The sequence below is a fragment of the Aquarana catesbeiana genome, linkage group LG09, assembly GCF_042186555.1.
Source record: "Aquarana catesbeiana isolate 2022-GZ linkage group LG09, ASM4218655v1, whole genome shotgun sequence".
Taxonomy (NCBI): Eukaryota; Metazoa; Chordata; class Amphibia; order Anura; family Ranidae; genus Aquarana; species Aquarana catesbeiana.
The window spans coordinates 209591063-209607375 of record NC_133332.1 but is presented as its reverse complement, the minus strand read 5'-3'; positions in this window follow the sequence as shown (position 1 = coordinate 209607375).

The window sequence follows — 16313 nt, the reverse complement described above, 5'->3', positions numbered from 1 at the left end:
AAAAACTGTTAGCGATCGCAGGGATCAGGCCTGACTCTGCGAACGCTGCAGTTATGCGTTTAGTGCCTTGTAAGTGTCAGTGATCGATCGATACTGCACTTGGGTGGGATGGGCTGGGCCGGGCGGAGGGGCACAACGCAGGTGCTAGCAGGTATCTGGGCTGATCCCGCTAACACTGCGTTTTTGGGAACCCTAAACTGCTGGGGACGCTAGTATAGATCTGATCGGATCAGATATTGATCCGATCAGATACTATACCACTAAGGGAGGTGTACGGTGCGTGCGTGGGTGTTAGCGGTACTGGCGCTAACCTGACGCTGCCTGGTGCTTGCTTGCCAGTTCACCAAAATGCTACCAAAAAAACTGTTAGCGATCGCAGGGATCAGGCCTGACTCTGTGAACGCTGCAGTTATGCGTTTAGTGTTTTGTAAGTGACAGTGATCGATCGATACTGCACTTGGGTGGGCTGGGCGGAGGGGCAAAACGCAGGTGCTAGCGGGTATCTGGGCTGATCCCGCTAACACTGTGTTTTTGGGAACCCTAAACTGCTGGGGACGCTAGTATAGATCTGATCAGATCAGATATTGATCCGATCAGATACTATACCACTAAGGGAGGCGCATGCTGCGTGCGTGGGTGTTAGCGGTACTGGCGCTAATCTGACGCTGCCTGGGGCGACGCATATCACCGCCGGGCGATCAGGGGGCTAAACCTTTATTAGGTAATAAACGGCGGGTGCCCTGACACTATAAAAAATAAACGAACTAACCTGCGTCACCCGTAACGGTTATACGGTGATCAGTGGTGAAAGGGTTAACTAGGGGGCAATCAAGGGGTTAAAACATTTATTAGGTAGTATATGGGGGTCCCTGTCACTATAAAACGCTGACGGCGAACCTAAATATTTACCTCACTAACTAGCGTCACCAGCGACACTAATACAGCGATCAGAAAAATGATCGCTTAGCAACACTGGTGACAGGGGGTGATCAAGGGGTTAAAACTTTATTAGGGGGGGTTAGGGGGGTACCCTAGACCTAAAGGGGGGTGATACTCACTGTCCCAACACTGTAACTGTCACAAACTGACACTATGCAGTAATCAGAAAAAAAAAAAAAAAAAAAAAAAAAAAACCTGCTGGTGTCAGTTTGTGACAGGGGGGGGGGGGTGATTGGGGGGGGATCGGGGGGCGATCGGGGGGGGGATCGGGGTGTTTTGTATGCCTGGCATGTTCTACTGTGTGTGTGTGTGTTGTGCACTCACATTGATGTCTTCTCCCCTCGGCGCTGGAACGGAAAATACCGAGCCGAGGGGAGATGACATCATTTCCTTTGCTGCTGTTTAGCATACAGCAGCAAAGGAGTGTTCCCATTGGCCGGCGGCGATCGCGAGGGGGGGGCCACGAACGGATGGCCTCCCCCTCATCTCGGATCGCCGGGGAACAGAACGGGACCGCTTCGGGCACCGGGGGGGGGTCCGATCGGACCCCCCACCCGCGAGAGGCAAATCACGTACATGTACGTGATTTTGCCTGCCCGTGCCGCCTTGCCGACGTAAATCGGCGTTAGGCGGTCCTTAAGTGGTTAAATAAGTTAACTGGAAGATGGTAATGGTTGCACTGCGGGTAGTGGCGGTTGTCTCCGAGCTGGTGTTTTTCACAGGGGGAGGCCTACTATGGTAAAAGGGCCCGCAGTGCAGAAGTGAAATAGTATTTGGATTCTGGGTACTGTCATAAGACCAATCAGGGAGAAAATCGTTGTGTTTCAGATGTTTATGTAAAATAATATGGGTTTTTGGTTAATAAAGAAGGCTGCTATGGCCATTTTACTCCATTCCAGGTGTGGTCTCATTAATTGGTATTAATATTAAGGGGTAAGCTGAGTAAGGTGGTCGAGCAGACATAGAAGGTTGGTAACATCTGATCTACACTGGTCAAGGATGAATCTGTCCAGCAGGGACAAAGAAAGCAATAAAAATCTGACAGTTTTTGAGTTCTAATTGTTCCACATGGACCACATTCCATATAAACCTACATTTTTTTTTTAACTTTACATATTGCCTACAAAAAAACACATTACTGCTAATTTACTACAACTACTACTAAGGCCTCATGCACATGAGACGCTGTTAAACGCTCGTTCAGAGGCAGTTGGACATTTTTTTCAACTGCCCCTGAACCCATTCAATGTTATCCTATGTGTCCATGTACACAGTCTTGTTTTTTGGCGATTTTAGGCAGTTGCGTTTAACCTTGTTTTTCCAGAAGCAAAAAAATGGGTTCAGACGCAAAAGTTTTCCACGTTTCAGACGCCAAACACTGCTAAACGTGGCTAAACGCCGGTACCGCGTTTAGCCGCGTTTGCATTGACAAGTGCAAACACAGTGGAACCAGCACTACAACATATCCAACTTTATGGGGCCCCAAAGTTGGGTCACAAAATGTCATTCTCTGCTGCAGAAAGTGGTTGACATTTTGCGACCCGACTTTGGGGCCCCATATCTCAGGGCCACTTGGTGCTAGGAACCACAAATGTGGTGTACTAACATAGTTGGACTAACACTATAACATATCCAAATTTGGGGTTCCTAGCACCAAGGGCCCCGAGATATGGGGCGCCAAACTCAGGTCGGAAAATGTCATTCTCTGCTGCAGAAGTGCTTGACATTTTGTAACCCGACTTTGGGGCCCCGTACCTCGGGGCCACTTGGTGCTAGGAACCCCAATGTTGTGGATATGTTGTAGTGCTAGTTCCACTGTGTTATCACACCAAATTTGGGGTTCCTAGCACCAAGTGGCCCCAAGATACGGGGCCCCAAAGTTGGGTCGCAAAATGTCATTCTCTGCTCTGCAGACGCTTCTAGACGCAAACGCGGCATGCAAACGCGGCAAAACGTGCGTTTCTAAACGCCGGTTTCAGCTTTTAAAAACATGTGTGCAGCAGTGTTTGCACCGGCGTCTCGTGTGCATGAGGCCTTATAATGACGCTGTAGGGTACAGATGCTGTCTGTGGTAGTTCTCCTGACTGGCCACTAGATGCCCCAACAGATGGTGCGTGGGCTTTGACGTTAGGAGTCACAGGAGTGAAGTGGCAGCCCTGCCCCTGCTAGGAGAGGGGCACTACGGAAAGACGGTGATAGATATATTGCTTGGAGGGAAGCTGGTAGAGTACAGTAGTAGCCATTACTGGGAGAAGTGGTCTTCTATATTCCCTGTGTTCAAACCATCAAGGCTTTTACTGCAATGCTTCAAGGGGGGATGGTGGTGGTGTTAGAGAACTTTATGGGATTACCCACATTCTTCTGTTTTGTGAATGCTAGACTCTGGGAATCTTCTATAAAAGTAATTTGCACTATTGTTGCTGCTCTTAAAAATCTTAATTTATTGCAAAATCCACAGTGTACAAATCACAATACAGTGAGTTGACGAGTTTCAGCCTACACGCTTTAGTCATAACTAATAGTTATGACTAAGGCCATGCAGGGGCATACCAACAGGTTGGCAAGACTGGCGCCCGCCAGGGGTGCAGGCCGAGGGGGGGTGCAAACAGGGCCGGACTGGCCTACCGGGATATCGGGACATTTCCCGGTAGGCTGCCTGCCCTGGGGCCGCTTTGAGCTAAGCCATGGCTGTGGGCGGCTGCAGCGCCCCCCTCCCTCCTCCTGTCACACACAGCAGGCACGGAGTTCAGTGTGAAAAGTTTGTCCGCGCTGTAACAAAAGTCCTGCCCTCCTCCTAGACCAGCTTGTGTGATAGATGCAGTGCTCTGTCTATCACACGAGCTGGTCTAGGAGGAGGGTGGGACGTTTGTCACAGGCAGCACAGCCGAACATTTCACACTGAACTACCACCCTGACACATCGTCAGTGGGAGATGGATGTCTGCTGTGTGTAATTCAGCCAGGCACTGACTGTAGTGAGGCTGCAATAATGAGCACGGTGAGGCTGCAAGTATAGGCATGGTAAGGCTGCAATTATGGGCACGGTGAGGCTGCAATTATGGGCACAGTAAGGCTGCAATGGGCATGGTAAGGCTGCAATTATGGGCATGGTAAGGCTGCAATGGGCATGCTAAGGCTGCAATTATGGGCACGGTAAGGCTGCAATTGTGGGCACGGTAAGGCTGCATTTGTGGGTACGGTGAGGCTGCAATGATGAGCACGGTAAGGCTGCAATTGTGGGCATGGTAAGGCTGCAATTGTGGGCACGGTAAGGCTGCAATGATGGGCACAGTAAGGCCGCAATTATGGGCACGGTGAGGCTGCAATTATGGGTACGGTAAGGCTGCAATGGGCATGGTAAGGCTGCAATTATGGGCATGGTAAGGCTGCAATGGGCATTGTAAAGCTGCAATTATGGGCACAGTAAGGCTGTAATTGTGGGCACGGTAAAGCTGCAATGGGCATGGTAAGGCTGCAATTATGGGTGCGGTAAGGCTCGAATTGTGGGCATGGTGAGGCTGCAATGATGAGCACAGTAAGGCTGCAATTGTGGGCACGGTAAGGCTGCAATTGTGGGCATGGTAAGGCTACAATGATGGGCACAGTAAGGCTGAAATTATGGGCACGGTGAGGCTGCAATGATGATGCATGGTCAGGCTGCAATGATGGGCACAGTAAGGCTGCAATGATGGACATGGTAAGGCTGCAATTATGGGCATGGTGAGGCTGCAATGATGGGCACAGTAAGCCTGCAATGATGGGCACGGTGAGGCTGCAATGATTGGCAGGGTGAGGTTGCAATGATGGGCACTGTGAGGCTGCAATGATGGGCACTGTGAGGCTGCATTGATGGGTACAGTGAGGCTGCAATGATGGGCACAGTAAGGCTGCAATGGTGGGCACAGTGAGGCTGCAATGATGGGCAGTGAGGCTGCATTGATGGGTATAGTGAGGCTGCAATGATGGGTACAATGAGGCTGCAATGATGGGTACAGTGAGGCTACATTGATGGGTACAGTGAGGCTGCAATGATGGGCACAGTGAGGCTGCATTGATGGGCAGTGAAGCTGCCACGATGTTCACCGTGAGGCTGCAATGATGGGCACAGTAAGACTGCATTGATGGGCAGTGAGGCTGCATTGATGGGTACAGTGAGGCTGCAATGATGGGCACGGTGAGGCTGCAATGATGGGCACGGTGAGGCTGCAATGATGATGCATGGTCAGGCTGTAATGATGGGCACAGTAAGGCTGCAATGATGGACATGGTAAGGCTGCAATTATGGGCATGGTGAGGCTGCAATGAAGGGCACAGTAAGGCTGCAATGATGGGCACGGTGAGGCTGCATTGATGGGCATGGTGAGGCTGCAATGATGGGCACTGTGAGGCTGCAATGATGGGCACTGTGAGGCTGCATTGATGGGTACAGTGAGGCTGCAATGATGGGCACAGTAAGGCTGCAATGGTGGGCACAGTGAGGCTGCTTTGAAGGGCACAGTGAGGCTGCAATGATGGGCACAGTGAGGCTGCATTGATGGGCAGTGAGGCTGCATTGATGGGTATAGTGAGGCTGCAATGATGGGTACAATGAGGCTGCAATGATGGGTACAGTGAGGCTAGATTGATGGGTACAGTGATGCTGCAATGATGGGCACAGTGAGGCTGCATTGATGGGCAGTGAGGCTGCCATGATGGTCACCGTGAGGCTGCAATGATGGGCACAGTAAGGCTGCATTGATGGGCAGTGAGGCTGCATTGATGGGTACAGTGAGACTGCATGGATGGGCACAGCAAGGCTGCATGGATGGGCACAGTGAGGCTGCATGGACTGGCAGAGAGGCTGCATTGATGGGCACAGTGAGGCTGCATTGATGGGCACAGTGAGGCTGCATTTGATGGGCACTGGTGAGGCTGCATTGATCTCCTGTACCATGCCTGCAGCCTCTGACATCTCCTGTACCATGCCTGCAGCCTCTGCCATCTTGACATCTTCTGTACCATGCCCATAGCCTCTGACATCTCCTGTACCATGCCTGCAGCCTCTGCCATCTTGACAACTTTGGTACCATGCCCACAGCCTCTGACATCTCCTGTACTATACCCGCAGCCTCTGACATCTTGACATCTCCTGTACCATGCCCACAGCCTTTAACATCTTGACATCTCCTGTACCAGGCCCACAGCCTCCGACATCTCCTGTACCATGCCTGCAGCCTCTGACATTTCCTGTACCATGCCCGCAGCCTTTGACATCTTGACATCTTCGGTACCATGCCCACAGCCTCTGACATCTCCTGTATAATGCCTGCAGCCTCTGACATCTTGACATCTCCTGTACCATGCCCACAGCCTCTTGCATCTCCTGTACCACGTCCGCAGCCTCTGACATCTTGGCATCTCCTGTACCATGTCCGCAGCCTTTGACATCTTGACATCTGTACCATGCCCACAGCCTCTGACATCTCCTGTACCATGCCTGCAGCCTCTGACATCTCCTGTACCATGCCTTTGACATCTAACATCTCCTGTACCATGCCCACAGCCTCTGACATCTTAACATCTTCTGTACCATGCCCACAGCCTTTGACATCTCCTGTACTTTGTCTGCAGCCTCTGACATCTTGACATCTCCTGTACCATGCCCGCAGTTTCTGACATCTTGACATCTCCTGTACCATGCCCACAGCCTCTCCCATCTCCTGTACTATGACCGCAGCCTGTAACCATCTCTTGTATCATGTCCGCAACCTCTGACCATCTCTTGTCTTATATGCAGTCTCTGAGGGAGTCTGGAGAGGAGTCAAGAATGGGAGCACCTGCCAGGATGGGGATCATGGGAGAAGTCAGACAAGTGTGAACTGTGGAGAGGAGACCAGAGCCCCAAGTTGGAGCCAACTGATTGAGCCCTGCAAGGTGCACCTGAGAGGAGGTCAGTGACAGCACCGCCAGGCCATTCTGAGGGGGGTCACTGATGTAAGGGGGGTTTCCCCCTTATATCAGTAACCCACCCCCCTTACCTTAGTGTATTCTTTCCGCGGAAGGTCATGTCTGGTCATCAGAGTCCCCCTACATTCCCAGAGTATGTCTTATGTATATATAATACGCTCTTCAAATGTGTTTTAAAATGCATGTTTTTTCCTTTTATGAACAAGAAAATAATGACGTTTGCTGTTGGGCTGGTATAATAATGCTATGGGGCTGGTATGACATTTTTTCCAGGGCTGGTTTTTACTCCACGTCTGGCCCTGGGCGCAAATTGGTAGTGTTCTACTGCTCTTCTGTGACCACCCTACAGCAGGTGGAAGCACATCGCTGTCTGTAAGGGTCATACTGATAGCAGCTTAAACTTGTCTGTGCTGGGGATGTACTACTACTCTGTGTACTGTGCTGGAGATGTACTGTACTCCTTGTGTACTGTGCTGGGGATGTACAGTACTCCTTGTGTACTGTGCTGGGGATGTACTGTACTCCTTGTGTACTGTGCTGGGGATGTACTGTACTCCTTGTGTACTGTGCTGGGGATGTACTGTACTCCTTGTGTACTGTGCTGGGGATGTACGGTACTAATTGTGTACTGTACTAATTGTGTACTGTGCTGGGGATGTACTACTACTCTGTGTACTGTGCTGGGGATGTACTGTAATACTCTGTGTACTGTGCAGGGGATATACTGTACTACTCTGTGTACTGTGCTGGGGATGTATTACTACTCTGTGTACTGTGCTGGGGATGTACTACTTCTCTGTGTACTGTGCTGGGGATGTACTGTACTACTCTGTGTACTGTGCTGGGGATGTACTGTACTCCTTGTGTACTGTGCTGGGGATGTACTACTACTTTGTGTACTGTGCTGGGGATGTACTACTACCCCGTGTACTGTGCTGGGGATGTACTGTACTACTCTGTGTACTGTGCTGGGGATGTACTACTACTCTGTGTACTGTGCTGGGTATGTACTGTACTCCTTGTGTACTGTGCTGGGGATGCACTGTACTAATTGTGTACTGTACTAATTGTGTACTGTGCTGGGGATGTACTACTACTCTGTGTACTGCGCTGGGGATGTACTGTACTACTCTGTGTACTGTGCAGGGGATGTACTACTACTCTGTGTATTGTGCTGGGGATGTACTACTACTCTGTGTACTGTGCTGGGGATGTACTGTACTGCTCTGTGTACTGTGCTGGGTATGTACTGTACTAATTGTGTACTGTGATGGGGATGTACTGTACTACTCTGTGTATTGTGCTGGGGATGTACTACTACTCTGTGTACTGTGCTGGGGATGTACTACTACTCTGTGTACTGTGCTGGGTATGTACTGTACTCCTTGTGTACTGTGCTGGGTATGTACTGTACTCCTTGTGTACTGTGCTGGACATGTACTGTACTCCTTGTTTACTGTGCTGGGTATGTACTGTACTAATTGTGTACTGTGCTGGGGATGTACTGTACTACTCTGTGTACTGAGCTGGGGATGTGCTGTACTACTCTGTGTACTGTGCTGGGGATATAGTGTACTACTCTGTGCATTGTGCTGGGGATGTACTACTACTCTGTGTACTGTGCTGGGTATGTACTGTACTCCTTGTGTACTGTGCTGGGTATGTACTGTACTTGTGTACTGTGCTGGGTATGTACTGTACTAATTGTGTACTGTGCTGGGGATGTACTGTACTACTCTGTGTATTGTGCTGGGGATGTACTACTACTCTGTGTACTGTGCTGGGTATGTACTGTACTCCTTGTGTACTGTGCTGGGGATGTACTACTACTCTGTGTACTGTGCTGGGGATGTACTACTACTCTGTGTACTGTGCTGGGAATGTACGGTACTCCTTGTGTACTGTGCTGGGGATGTACTGCACTTGGGTACTGTGCTGGGTATGTACTGTACTAATTGTGTACTGTACTAATTGTGTACTGTGCTGGGGATGTACTGTACTACTCTGTGTACTGTGCTGGGGATGTTCCACTGCTCTCTGTACTGTGCTGGGCATGTACTACTACTCTGTGTACTGTGCTGGGGATGTACTGTACTACTCTGTGTACTGTGCTGGGGATGTACTGTACTCCTTGTGTACTGTGCTGGGGATGTACTACTACTTTGTGTACTGTGCTGGGGATGTACTGCTACCCCGTGTACTGTGCTGGGGATGTACTGTACTACTCTGTGTACTGTGCTGGGGATGTACTACTACTCTGTGTACTGTGCTGGGTATGTACTGTACTCCTTGTGTACTGTGCTGGGGATGCACTGTACTAATTGTGTACTGTACTAATTGTGTACTGTACTGGGGATGTACTACTACTCTGTGTACTGCGCTGGGGATGTACTGTACTACTCTGTGTACTGTGCAGGGGATGTACTACTACTCTGTGTATTGTGCTGGGGATGTACTACTACTCTGTGTACTGTGCTGGGGATGTACTGTACTGCTCTGTGTACTGTGCTGGGTATGTACTGTACTAATTGTGTACTGTGATGGGGATGTACTGTACTACTCTGTGTATTGTGCTGGGGATGTACTACTACTCTGTGTACTGTGCTGGGGATGTACTGTACTGCTCTGTGTACTGTGCTGGGGATGTACTACTACTCTGTGTACTGTGCTGGGGATGTACTACTACTCTGTGTACTGTGCTGGGTATGTACTGTACTCCTTGTGTACTGTGCTGGGTATGTACTGTACTCCTTGTGTACTGTGCTGGACATGTACTGTACTCCTTGTTTACTGTGCTGGGTATGTACTGTACTAATTGTGTACTGTACTAATTGTGTACTGTGCTAGGGATGTACTGTACTACTCTGTGTACTGCGCTGGGGATGTGCTGTACTACTCTGTGTACTGTGCTGGGGATATAGTGTACTACTCTGTGCATTGTGCTGGGGATGTACTACTACTCTGTGTACTGTGCTGGGTATGTACTGTACTCCTTGTGTACTGTGCTGGGTATGTACTGTACTTGTGTACTGTGCTGGGTATGTACTGTACTAATTGTGTACTATGGTGGGGATGTACTGTACTACTCTGTGTATTGTGCTGGGGATGTACTACTACTCTGTGTACTGTGCTGGGTATGTACTGTACTCCTTGTGTACTGTGCTGGGGATGTACTACTACTCTGTGTACTGTGCTGGGGATGTACTACTACTCTGTGTACTGTGCTGGGAATGTACGGTACTCCTTGTGTACTGTGCTGGGGATGTACTGCACTTGGGTACTGTGCTGGGTATGTACTGTACTAATTGTGTACTGTACTAATTGTGTACTGTGCTGGGGATGTACTGTACTACTCTGTGTACTGTGCTGGGGATGTTCCACTGCTCTCTGTACTGTGCTGGGCATGTACTACTACTCTGTGTACTGTGCTGGGGATGTACTGTACTACTCTGTGTACTGTGCTGGGGATGTACTGTACTACTCTGTGTACTGTGCTGGGGAGTTTTTCCTACTCTGTGTACTGTGCCGGGGATTTACTGTACTACTCTGTGTACTGTGCTGGGGATGTACTACTACTCTGTGTACTGTATTGGGGATGTACTGTACTCCCTGTGTTCTGTGCTGGGGATGTACTACTCTGTGTACTGTGCTGGGGATGTACTACTACTCTGTGTACTGTGCTGGGGATGTACTACTACTCTGTGTACTGTGCTGGGTATGTACTGTACTCCTTGTGTACTGTGCTGGACATGTACTGTACTCCTTGTTTACTGTGCTGGGTATGTACTGTACCAATTGTGTACTGTGCTGGGGATGTACTGTACTACTCTGTGTACTGAGCTGGGGATGTGCTGTACTACTCTGTGTACTGTGCTGGGGATATAGTGTACTACTCTGTGTATTGTGCTGGGGATGTGCTACTACTCTGTGTACTGTGCTGGGTATGTACTGTACTCCTTGTGTACTGTGCTGGGTATGTACTGTACTTGTGTACTGTGCTGGGTATGTACTGTACTAATTGTGTACTGTGCTGGGGATGTACTACTACTCTGTGTATTGTGCTGGGGATGTACTACTACTCTGTGTACTGTGCTGGGTATGTACTGTACTCCTTGTGTACTGTGCTGGGGATGTACTACTACTCTGTGTACTGTGCTGGGGATGTACTACTACTCTGTGTACTGTGCTGGGGATGTACGGTACTCCTTGTGTACTGTGCTGGGGATGTACTGCACTTGTGTACTGTGCTGGGTATGTACTGTACTAATTGTGTACTGTACTAATTGTGTACTGTGCTGGGGATGTACTGTACTACTCTGTGTACTGTGCTGGGGATGTTCTACTACTCTGTGTACTGTGCTGGGGATGTTCTACTACTCTGTATACTGTGCTGGGGATGTACTACTACTCTGTGTACTGTGCTGGGGATGTACTGTACTACTCTGTGTACTGTGCTGGGGATTTTTTCCTACTCTGTGTACTGTGCCGGGGATGTACTGTACTACTCTGTGTACTGTGCTGGGGATGTACTACTACTCTGTGTACTGTATTGGGGATGTACAGTACTCCCTGTGTTCTGTGCTGGGGATGTACTGTACTCCCTGTGTACTGTGCTGGGCATGTACTGTACTCCTTGTGTACTGTGCTGGGGATGTACTGTACTACTCTGTGTACTGTGCTGGGTATGTACTGTACTGTACTTGTGTACTGTGCTGGGGATGTACTGTACTCCTTGTGTACTGTGCTGGGGATGTACTGTACTCCTTGTGTACTGTGCTGGGGATGTACTGTACTTGTGTACTGTGCTGGGGATGTACTGTACTAATTGTGTACTGTGCTGGGGATGTACTGTACTTGTGTACTGTGCTGGGGATGTACTGTACTAATTGTGTACTGTACTAATTATGTACTGTGCTGGGGATGTACTAATACTCTGTGTACTGTGCTGGGGATGTACTACTACTCGTGTACTGTGCTGGGGATGTACTGTACTACTCTTTGTACTGTGCTGGGGATGTACTGTGCTCCCTGTGTACTTTGCTGGGTATGTACTGTACTCCTTGTGTACTGTGCTGGGGATGTACTACTACTCTGTGTACTGTGCTGGGGATGTACTGTACTCCCTGTGTTCTGTGCTGCGGATGTACTGTACTCTTTGTGTACTGTGCTGGGCATGTACTGTACTCCTTGTGTACTGTGCTGGGGATGTACTGTACTACTCTGTGTACTGTGCTGGGGATATACTGTACTATTCTGTGTATTGTACTGGGGATGTACTACTACTCTGTGTACTGTGCTGGGGATGTACTACTACTCTGTGTACTGTGCTGGGGATGTACTGTACTCCTTGTGTACTGTGCTGGGTATGTACTGTACTCCTTGTGTAGTGTGCTGGAGATGTACTGTACTCCTTGTGTACTGTGCTGGGGATGTACTGTACTCCTTGTGTACTGTGCTGGGTATGTACTGTACTCCTTGTGTAGTGTGCTGGAGATGTACTGTACTCCTTGTGTACTGTGCTGGGGATGTACTGTACTCCTTGTGTACTGTGCTGGGGATGTACTGTACTCCTTGTGTACTGTGCTGGGGATGTACTGTACTCCTTGTGTACTGTGCTGGGGATGTACTGTACTCCTTGTGTACTGTGCTGGGGATGTATTGTACTCCTTGTGTACTGTGCTGGGTATGTACTGGTGTGGACTGCACCTTCTTCTAACCCACAGCACACTTTGCATTGGGATCAGAGTGGAGTCCATTTCCGGCTAAGCCTAGAACAGATGTGAGACTGAGAGTATCTCAAGGAGAGCTGGTTAGGCCAGGCTGGGTTTCCCTACAGGTGTCCTCTTAGTGACCAGTGTTGGGATCCTGAGGATCATATTTAGAAAGTAGTTGAGTGAATCAAGGGAATCCAATGTGGACCCAGGCAGGGATAGGATGAAGAGCACATGTGCTCCCCTACTGCACAACAATGCTAGTTATCATTATATTTTTTTATATAATGAACTCAATGGAGTTTTGTTAATATTATTTGTACCCTATCTCTGATAGACCTGAACTGCGTAAGTTCTACAAACTGGTCATAATGACAGTGCTTTAAAGAACCACTAGAGGGAGATAATGTAATACAAATAAAAGATATCACTGCCCATAACACAAAATCTGAACTCTACAGCAAACTTATAGAGCGTTGAAAAGTTTGGTGTTGTATTGTACGTGTAATGCCCCGTACACACGGTCGGACTTGCCAACGGGATAACCCCGTCGGCATTTCCGATGGAAAGATTTAGAACATGTTCTCTATCTAAGTCCGTCGGAAGTGCCGACAGAAAAAGTTTGATGGGGCATACACACAGTCGGAATGTCCGACCAAAAGCTCCCATTGGACTTTTTCTGTCGGGAATTCCGTCCGTGTGTACGCGGCATTACTGCTTGTGTTCTAAAGTTGAGTTGAACAGATGTATGTTCATAAATTCCAGCAGACTCTTCCATTATGAGAGAACTTGTAGATTTTAGAGGTTTTTTTTTACTATTTCACTATCACTGAGCGAGCCATCTTTCTTGACCATTGTCTTCTCAATCCTTCCTTTGGGCTTGACATATTCAAGCATAATACCTGTGCTTCCAGTCTGCCACTTTCAGCTTTATGCCCTGTACACTTGATCGGAATTTTCGTCGGAAAAACCTTGGATGGTTTTTCTGACGGAATTCCGTTCAAGCTTGGCTTGCATACACACGGTCACACAAAAGTTCTCTGAACTTTCTACCGTCAAGAACGCGGTGACGTACAGCGTGTACGATGGCACTAGAAATGGGAAGTTCCATACGAAGCAATGATTCTGAGCATGCGTGGTTTTTTGCACGTCGGAATTGCATACAGACGAACAGAATTTCCGATAGGAACTTTTTCCAATGGAAAAATAGAGAACCTGCTCTCAATCTTTTGCTGGCGGAAAGTCCGATGGAGCATACACGCGGTCGGAATTTCCGACCAAAAGCTCACATTGGACTTTTGCTGGCGTAATTTCCGATCGTGTGTACGGGGCATTAGGCAGCATTGTTGTGGTAATACAGTTCTTTTTTAACTTTTTTTTTTTGTCAAGGCTTTGGAACTGTGCATATTTTGGGGCACACCAGTCTGAGGGCTCATTCACACTAGGTGGTGTGTCCGAGCACGCTCGCTTTCCTGCACATTCCCGCACGTTGTGTTTTTTTTTATGGGCTGCTCTATGTGCGTAAAACATGAAAAATAGGTGCCAACATGATTTTTAAATTCACGCTGCACCAAAATGCATGGTACTGCGATACTATGTGTTTTAGCGGGTATAAATCCATGCACATTTGCAAGATATGTGGGAGTGCCATTAAAAATCATTGACACCCGCGTGCATCTCTAAAAGGCAGCATATTTTTGTGTGGTGCAGAAAACTTGATTTTGCCTGCCTTAACGCACTGCACCTGGTGTGAACAAGACTAAAAATATAGTTTGTGAGGCAGAGTTCAGTGGTCTGTAGGCTGTACATCCTCTCCCCCCAAATCTCCCCTCTCCCCCACAAATCCCTCATCCAAAATCCTTCCTCCTACACAAATCCATAGCTCCCAACTGTCCCTGATTTTGAGGGACTGTCCCTCAATTTAAACAAAGTCCCTCTGTCCTTCTTTACTCTTAATTTGTCCCTCATTTTGGTCCCATCTATATAATTGTGTATAAAATGCACTTTTTATCTTTCAAAAATTGTTTCCCAGTGCTAAACCTTTCATCCAAATTCTAAATTGCTGCATTTGTACATTTTAAAAGCCAATATAAAGGAATAGTAGTGGTAAAAAAAGCCCTCATGGATTTAATTAACCTTTTTTTTGGTTAATTCTCATTTAAGGGGGTGTGGCAGGGGGCGTGTTCTATGCCTACATACATTTGCTAGTAAGTGTCCCTCATTCCCATCTCAAAATGTTGGGAGGTATGACAAATCCCCCCTCTCCAAAATCCTCCCTCCTAGCACAAATTCCCCCCAAAATTCCCCTTGAAAATCCCTACTCCTAGCACAAATCCATCCTCCAAAATCCTCCCTCCTAACACAAATCCACCCCCCTCACCAAAATCCCCCCCCCCCTCCTAGCACTAATCCACACTCCAAAATTCCTTCTCCTAGCACAAATCCCCACTCCAAAATCCTCCCTCCTAACACAGATCCCCCCTCCTAGCACAAATCCCCACTCCAAAATCCTCCCTCCTAACACAGATCCCCCCTCCTAGCACAAATCTCTTCTCCAAAATCCTCCCTCCAAACACAATCCCCCCCCTCCCCCAAATCCCTGCTCCTAGTACAAATCCCAATTCCAATATTCCCCCTCCTAACACAAATCCCCCGCAAATTCCTGCTCATAGCACAAGTCACCCCCCCTCTAAAATCCCCCCTCCTTACACAAATATGGGCTGTACTCTCGCTCCTTTTAGTACCTCTTACTTGCCTAAGGGTAACAAACTCTGTACAGTAAAACCTTGGTTTGAGAGCGTTTTGCAAGACAAGCAAAATTTTTTAATACATTTTGACTTGATTTACAAGCGATGTCTTGATATACAAGTAGCGTCACGTCACAACCAAGTGTAAAAGAGAAGAGAGGCGCCTCCAAGTGTAGCAATATGGTTACATTTATTGAAGGTACAACATTTAGCAACATATTGCTATACTTAGAGGCGCCTCTCTTCTCTTTTATACTCTGTAGCTCCTGCTGGATTTTGCTTCTAATCCCCTTGCGGAGGCTTCCATTTGTGGATGGACATTTTATGGTTGCACAACCGGGTCACATTGCTGTAATCTTTTTATATGGACTATAAACTGAAGGACTTATAAATAAATGGTGGTGGAACAAATCATTTGAGTTTCCATTATTTCTTATGGGGAAATTCGCTTTGATATACAAGTGCTTTGGATTACAAGCATGTTTCCGGAACGAATTATGCTCGCAATCCAAGGTTTTACTGTACAGTCTGAGTGTGCTCAGTCTTAAAGTGCTGCTAAACTCTAGGAATTAAAAAAAATAAAAAATTCCCCCTGCAAGGCAATATCATAATGTGCTAGTACGCATGTATTTGCAAATGTGTGCAGACTAAACCCCTGTTTTTAATGCATATTGTTAGACAGAATAATCTGGTTGGTTGCAGTCTGGTCGGTAAAATGAGCCGGGAATTTCTTTAGTTTTGTTTTGCATGCATTGCCCTTCCATGTGCTCCTTCCTGCAAAAGGCCAATTATAGATGGGGGCAGTGGCCATTTGTTTGTATTTAGATTGTAATCTCCTTAAGGGCAGGGACTAATGTGAATGTACATTATATACTGTATGTAAAGCACTGTGTAAAACACACTCCCAGCTGCTGTAAAAGTTGGAAGTGTGTCTAAATTTATAGAGCCGTCAATAGGCTTTAATGCAGATG